Raw genomic sequence first — 8,269 nt, 5'->3', positions numbered from 1 at the left:
TAATGCAACAGAATTACAAGTTTCATAGACTTCCATTGGAAGATCCTCATCAGTTCTTAGCTGAATTCTTGCAAATCTGTGACACTGTCAAGACCAATGGGGTTGACCCTGAAGTCTACAGACTTATGCTCTTCCCTTTTGCTGTAAGACACATAGCTAGGACATGGTTAGACTCACAACCTAAAGAAAGCCTGAACTCTTGGGAAAAGCTAGTCAATGCCTTCTTGGCTTCAAAAATCTAGTAAGCTTAGAGTGCAAGTCCAAACCTTCAGACAGAAGGAAGGTGAATCCCTCTATGAAGCTTGGGAAAGATACAAGCAATTAATCAGAAGGTGCCCTTCTGACATGCTTTCAGAATGGAGCATCATAGGTATCTTCTATGATGGTCTGTCTGAACTATCCAAGATGTTATTGGACAGCTCTGCTGGAGGATCTCTTCATCTGAAGAAGACGCCTGCAGAAGCTCAGGAACTCATTGAGATGGTTGTAAATAACCAATTCATGTACACTTCTAAAAGGAACCCTGTGAATAATGGGACAAATCAGAAGAAAGGAGTTCTTGAGATTGATACTCTGAATGCCATACTAGCTCAGAATAAAATATTGACTCAGCAAGTCAATATGATTTCTTAAAGTCTGTATGGAATGCAAGCTGCACCAGGCAGTACTAAGGAAGCTTCATCTGAAGAAGAAGCTTATGATCCTAAGAACCCAGCAATGGAAGAGGTGAATTACATGGGAGAACCCTATGGAAACACCTATAATCCTTCATGGAGAAATCATCCAAATCTCTAACGGAAGGACCAACAGAGGCCTCAACAAGGCTTCAATAACAATAATGGTGGAAGAAACAGGTTTAGCAATAGCAAACCTTTTCCATCATCTTCTCAGCAATAGACAGAGAATTCTAAGCAGAGCCACTCTGAATTAGCAACTGTAGTCTCTGATTTAATTAAAACTACTCAAAGTTTCATGACTGAAACAAGGTCCTCCATTAAAAATTTGGAGGCACAAGTGGGTCAGCTGAGTAAGAAAATTACTGAACTCCCTCCTAGTACTCTCCCAAGCAATACAGAAGAGAATCCAAAAAGAGAGTGCAAGGCCATAACCACAACCCACACGGCCGAACCTGGAGAGGAGGAAGAGGCAGTGATCTCTACTGAGGAAGACCTCAATGGACGTCCACTGGCCTCCATGGAGTTTCCTGATGAAGAACCATGGGAATCTGAGGCTCACACAGAGACCATAGAGATTCCATTGAATTTACTTCTGCCATTCATGAGCTCTGATGAGTATTCTTCCTCTGAAGAGGATGAAGATGTTACTGAAGAGCAAGTTGCTAAGTACTTTGGAGCAATCATGAAGCTAAATGCCAAGTTATTTGGTAATGAGACTTGGGAGGATGAACCTCCATTGCTCATCAAAGAACTGGATGACCATAGGCACCATGACCTTTGAGAAGGCTCTGTGTGACCTAGGGTCAAGTATAAACCTCATGCCTCTCTCTGTAATGGAGAAGCTAGGGATCATTGAGGTATAAGCTGCTAGAATCTCACTAGAGATGGCAGACAATTCAAAGAAACAGGCTTATAGACTTGTAGAGGATGTCTTGGTAAAGGTTGAAGGCCATTACATCCCTGCTGACTTCATAATCTTAGAGACTGGGAAGTGTATAGATGAATCCATCATCCTTGGCAGACCCTTCCTAGCCACAGCAAAAGTTGTGATTGATGTTGACAGAGGAGAATTGGTCCTTCAAGTGAATAAGGACTCCCTTGTGTTTAAAGCTCAAGGATCTCCCTCTGTAACCATGGAGAAGAAGCATGAAAAGTTTCTCTCAATGCAGAGTCAAACAAAATCCCCACATTCAAACTCTAAGTTTGGTGTTGGGAGGCCACAACCAAACTCTAAGTTTGGTGTTGAGAGGCCTGATGAGACGCAGAAGCTGGTGAATTAAAAATTATTAAAATGGTTACGTTGCAAGTATAGTTCTTAACTCACCGAAAATTTGCCTATCAATTTAGAAGTATGTCACAGAGAGTCTGAATTAAAAATTACTGGGAGTTTTAAGTCTCAGGTCGTCTCCCAACGAGTTGCAGAAAAGTGTGCTATCTTATTGTTCAAAGAAGTTGAGTTAAGTAAATTAGGATTTAAATTGAGGAAATTTAATTAATATGAGTAAAAGCCTTGACTGGGAGTTGATTGGTTGGAATTTCTACTATTGATGGAGTGATTGTAAGATTAATTTATAATTAATAGTTGTTCTGTTTGGTTATCCTTTACTAGGTAAGGGAAAGTCAAACAAGTTGGAATGCCAGATCTGTTCACAAGTTGCAACCCACTTAGTTCAAAGGGATTGGCGTTGGTGACAGGATAGCAATCCAACATTTAACTCAATTATAAATTTTTCCTTCAATCCTTCCAACTCAAGAGTTCCTTTTAATCAACTCCCCATCAAGTAAAGAAACTACTCACGCATTGTAAATAATAAATCCATAGCACATGAAAGGGAATTAAAAGAAGACATGATTATTGGAATTGAAATTGAATTAAAAAGAAATAATCCTTGCATTAATTAATCATAAAATTATTCAAATAACAAAACTGAACAAAACAAAGAACATGAAAGAATGAAACCAAGTTAAGAAAACGAACTAGAATGACGAAGTCTTGATGATGAAATAACTCTCCTCATTGTTCCAATGCTAAGATCAATTGAAAATTAAAAATTCTAAAACCTAGAGAGAAAAACCTAAGAGAGTAAAACTAGATCTAAAACTATCTCCGAATGAATGTGTTGTTTGTTTCTGCATATTCTCTGACTCTAGTCTGCTGTTCCGAGTCGAGAACTGGGTCGAAATAGGGTCCAAAATCGCCCCCAGTGAATTCTGCAGATTATGCAGATCGCACATATCACGCGATCGCGTCATCCATGCGGACGCATCACTTGCGCTTTTTCCTCGCCACGCGTTCGCGTCGTCCACGCTACCGCGTCGCTTGGGCTATCCAATCTGTGCGGCCGCGTGAGCCATGCAGTCGCGTCGCTGCGATTTGCTCTCCTTCACGCGGTCGCGTGAGCCATGCGACCGTGTCACTTCTCGCTGGTTATCTCCTCAAATTCTTGTGTTTTTTCCATTTTTGCTAGCTTCCTTCCCAATCTCCAACTCATTCATGCCCTATAAAATCTGAAACACTTAACACACAGATCACGGCATCGAATGGAATAAAAGAGAATTAAAATTAAATAATTAAAGTCTCTAGGAAGCAGTTTTCAAACATGTAATAAATTCCAGAAAGAAATCTAATATGCATGCTAATTTAATGAATAAGTGGGTAAGGATCATGATAAAACCACATAATTAAACGTAATATAAACCATAAAATAGTGGTTTATCAACCTCCCCACACTTAAACATTAGCATTTCCTCATGCTTAATTGAAGGAGATAAGGAAATAAGTATGAACATGTAGAAACTCATGAAATGCAATGCAAACCTATATATATATATAAATAAATGCAACTATATGGTTCTTGCCCACTTGATCAAAAGTAAATAAGCTCTTCAAAACAATTACAAATCAAATTCCACTAATTCTATCATTATACAATAAAATGGATAATAGTGCAAGAAGATAGCTCATGAAAGCAGGGAACATGAAAATTCAAGTATTGAACCCTAACTGATAATGTATGTACGCTCTAATCTCTAGTGTATAGGGTGATCACTCTATCCTTCTCTAATCATGCTTTCTAACTTTTGTTCTTCTCTTAACCAATCAACAACAGTTAATATACCAATGCAAACATCATGAGGTCTTTTCAAGGTTGTAATGGGGCTGAGGTAAAAGTAAGGATGTATATATATATAAGGCTAAGTGAGCTAACAAAGTGAATCTTTGATTTGTCTAAGATCTCACCTAACATATACATACTTTATACAAGTTTAAAATCACACCTAGCTACCCATAATTCCCACTTTTGTATGATTCCCATACTCATGTACCAAATTTTTCTTTTTAATTTATCACATGTGCATTGATTAACATTAACATTGGGGTAATTTTTGTCCCCTTATATATATATTTAATTCATAAAAGCAAACATAATGTATCAATACACATAGATTCTTCATTATTTTCTAATTTGGTTTTTCTTTTCATGAGTAGGTTCCCAAATTCCCAATATTCAAATAAATTAAATACATTCCCTCATTACCCAATGTTCCCACACTTTAGTTGATACACAGTTTCTATCTTAAGCTAACCAAAGATTCACTTGAGATTTTTAATTTGTTTTTCTGCTTAAGGCTAGTAATGTGGTTATAGAACAAGAGGGGATTAAAAGTTCAAGGGGCTAACAAAGGTGATGTAAAAGGTAGGCTTATTTGGGATAAGTGAGTTAATAACAAAATAATGGCCTCAGTCATGTGCAAGCATGTGAATATAATAAATATTGGACATATAAGATAAAACAAAATATAGATTACAATCGTAGAGAAGTAAACACACAAGAATGAAATAATTATGGCTAAATAATGTAACCATAGATAAAGGCTCAAATCTTTCACAGGTTGCGTGTTCTTTAATTCAAATATCATGTTCCAAATACAACTCAAGCAAATTTATCATAAAAATTTTTTGAAAAAATTAGTGAAATTTTGTTCCAAAGATAGATTTTTAAACGAAACTTATTCTCTTTTTAATCAAGTAGAACATGCATGCAACTATCCTAACCTACGCAATTTATTCTATTCTATAAAGGAAAGAAAATCTAACTAAAATATCCTAATTATTGGTGCTAGCGAAGAAAAATTACCTCCGGAAGTCAGGTACTGACCAACCTCCCCACACTTAAGGCTTTGCACCGTCCTCGGTGCCATTTGTCAGGAACAGGGGTGGGCTGGTAGCAGTATCTCCATCATCGGGACCATCATGGCTCCCTGTGCTAGTAAAGGAAGTGGAATCCGGGGAATCTGAGTCTCTGAAGTGTCCCTTGAGTAGCCCCTTGAGGTGTTTGAATCGGCACTCGTTATGGTGCTCTCTCATCTTTGCTTTCTGTTCTTGCCGATCCAACCGTTCGATTATCTGCTGGAGCAAATTCTCAGTTGTAGATGCTTGTGGTGTTGAAGAAGGATTATCTTCAACTGGAGCAGTAGGAAGGCTTGTAGTGGCTGCTGAGAGTCTGAGGTATTTCCCATTAGGGACATACTGATCATCTCGTGGAAGCACGGCTTTGGTGTCCCCAGCTCTGTAGGAGACTCCGGCTGCTGAGACAAGATCTGAGACCAAGGCGGGGAAAGGTAAGTTGCCCACAATTTTTATGTGTTCCATAGCATTCCGGATATGTCTTGAGAGATTCAGAGGTTGGTCTGTAAGGATGCACCATAGTAGAACAGCCATGTCCGCAGTGAAGGAGGACTCATGAGTGCTCAGAAAGATGTAATGGGACATGATCTGTGCCCATACGCGAGCCTCCAAGGTAAGTGCTGAAGCGAAGATTCCCTTAGGGCGGGTACGGTGGTATCCGTAGATCCAACGGCTGCCAGGTGCTGTGATGATTCCGAGAACAGAGTCCCAGTCAAATTGGTATCTCTGGCGCTGAAGGGCGGCTTCTTGAAAAGCGTCCATTCCTGCTGAAATAGGGGGAAGACTCAGAGCTTGTTGAATGGCCTCTTCTGTGATGGGGACTTGCTTCTGCCTGACATAAACAGACTGCAGGGTCGGCATGTAGAAGTTGGAGTAGAACTCAACTACCCAAGAAAGATTGACCTGCCTTGGCTGTCTCCGTAGGAAACCCCATTGTCTTCGCTCAATTTGCAGCTCAACAAAGGTGGCAATATTGGATGGGAGGATAAGAAGGTATTCATTGTTATAGTTCCTTTCTGCCAGGATAGGGAACATCTGCTCACAGTAGCGATTGGAAAATCGCGCAGTGTCCTCTGCTGGAAAGACTTTCTCCTTTTCATCAACCTTTATTATCCTCTTAACTCGTTTTGTTGAGGGCTTGACTGCAGTTGAAGAAGGCTCTGCCACTAATGCTCTTTTAGTTCCTCTTCTTGCTGGTGGTTTGGAAGTTGCTTTCTCCTTTCCTTTCTTGGTGGCCATCCTGCACCAATCCAGCATCACTCTCGCACAGAATGTTACTGTGCACCCTTTTACATCGAAAACTCAGGGCACGCGGCCGCGTGGGGCACGCGGTCGCGTGGGAGGCCATGATTCCCATGCTATAAGGGAGGAGTAAGAAAGACAAGGAAGAGACATAGAGGAGCTCAAGAGCACCATTGGTTCTTCAAGGAGAGGAAGATGCCACCCTCACTAAGGTGGACTCATTCCTTAATCTCCTTGTCTATTTATTTTCCTGTTTTTCGGTTTTTGAGCCTTATGTTTTATTTATGTTTGTGTCTTTATTACATGATCATTAGTATTTAAGTGTCTATGCCTTAAAGTTATGAATGTCCTATGAATCCATCACCTCTCTTAAATGAAAAATGTTTTAATTACAAAAGAACAAGAAGTACATGGTTTCGAATTCATCCATGAAACTAGTTTAATTATTTTGATGTGGTGACAATACTTTTTGTTTTCTGAATGAATGCTTGAACAGTGCATATGTCTTTTGAAATTGTTGTTTATGAATGTTAAATATGTTGGCTCTTGAAAGAATGATGAACAGGAGAAATGTTATTAGATAATCTAAAAAATCATAAAAATGATTCTTGAAGCAAGAAAAATCAGTGAATACAGAAAGCTTACGAAAAAAATGGCGAAAAAAAGAGAAAGATAAAGAAAAAGCAAGCAGAAAAAGCCAAAAGCTCTTAAAACCAAAAGGCAAGAGCAAAAAGCCAGTAGCCCTTAAAACCAAAAGGTAAGGGTAATAAAAAGGATCCAAGGTTTTGAGCATCAGTGGATAGGAGGGCCTAAAGGAATAAAATCCTGGCCTAAGCGGCTAAACCAATCTGTCCCTAAGCATGTGCTTGTGGCGTGAAGGTGTCAAGTGAAAACTTGAGACTCAGCGGTTAAAGTCGAGGTCCAAAGCAAAAGAAGAATGTGCTTAAGAACCCTAGACACCTCTAATTGGGGACTTTAGCAAAGCTGAGTCACAATCTGAAAAAGGTTCACCCAGTTATGTGTCTGTGGCATTTATGTATCCGGTGGTAATACTGGAAAACAAAGTACTTAGGGCCACGGCCAAGACTCATAAAGTAGCTGTGTTCAAGAATTAACATACTGAACTAGGAGAATCAATAACACTATCTGAATTCTAAGTTCCTATAGAAGCCAATCATTCTGAACCTCAATGGATAAAGTGAGATGCCAAAACTATTCAAAAGGCAAAAAGCTACAAATCCCGCTCATCTGATTGGAGCTAAGTTTCATTGATATTTCGGAATCTATAGTATATTCTCTTCTTTTTATCCTATTTGATTTTCAGTTGCTTGGGGACAAGCAACAATTTATGTTTGGTGTTGTGATGAGCGGATAATTTATACACTTTTTGGTATTGTTTTTAGTATATTTTAGTATGATTTAATTAATTTTCATTATATTTTTTTTAATTTTTAATTAAAAATCACATTTCTGGAATTTACTATGAGTTTGTGTGTTTTTCTGTGATTTCAGGTAATTTCTGGCTGAAATTGAGGGACTTGAGCAAAAATCTGATTCAGGCTGAAAAAGGACTGCTGATGCTGTTGGATTCTGACCTCTCTGCACTCGGAATGGATTTTCTGGAGCTACAGAACTTCAAATGGCGCGCTCTTAATTGAGTTGGAAAGTAGACATCCAGAGCTTTCCAGCAATATATAATAGTCCATACTTTTAATAAATATAGACGACGTAAACTGGCGTTCAACGCCAGTTCCATGCTGCATTCTGGAGTCAAACGCCAGAAACAGGTTGCAAAGTGGAGTTCAACGCCAGAAACAGGCTACAAACTGGCGTTCAACTCCAAGAGAAGCCTCTACACGTGTAAAGCTCAATGCTCAGCCCAAGCACACACCAAGTGGGCCCCAGAAGTGGATTTCTGCATCATTTACTCAATTCTGCAAACCCTAGTAACTAGTTTAGTATAAATAGGACTTTTTACTATTATGTTTATATCTTTGGATCATCTTTGATTAGTTTTTATGCTATCTTAGACTTTTGTGAGGGCTGGCCATTCGGCCATGCCTGAACATTTATCACTTGTGTATTTTCAACGGTAGAGTTTCTACACACCATAGATTAAGGTGTGGAGCTCTGCTGTTCCTCAAAGATTAATGCAAAGTAC

The 8,269-nt window shown here is 39.1% G+C and overlaps 1 non-coding gene across 1 annotated transcript; it reads right to left on the bottom strand.

Moving 5' to 3' along the window:
• Nucleotides 1-243: 243 nt before the first annotated feature.
• LOC148561584 (small nucleolar RNA R71) lies at nt 244-351 on the bottom strand. The gene has a single exon (XR_015887897.1). It is a non-coding gene; the product is annotated as a small nucleolar RNA R71 (small nucleolar RNA).
• Nucleotides 352-8,269: the final 7,918 nt, after the last annotated feature.

This window comes from Arachis ipaensis, chromosome B6, assembly GCF_059453495.1.
Source record: "Arachis ipaensis isolate K30076 ecotype BB chromosome B6, ASM5945349v1, whole genome shotgun sequence".
NCBI classification, from domain to species: Eukaryota; Viridiplantae; Streptophyta; class Magnoliopsida; order Fabales; family Fabaceae; genus Arachis; species Arachis ipaensis.
This window is presented reverse-complemented; position numbering and strand designations above follow the sequence as displayed.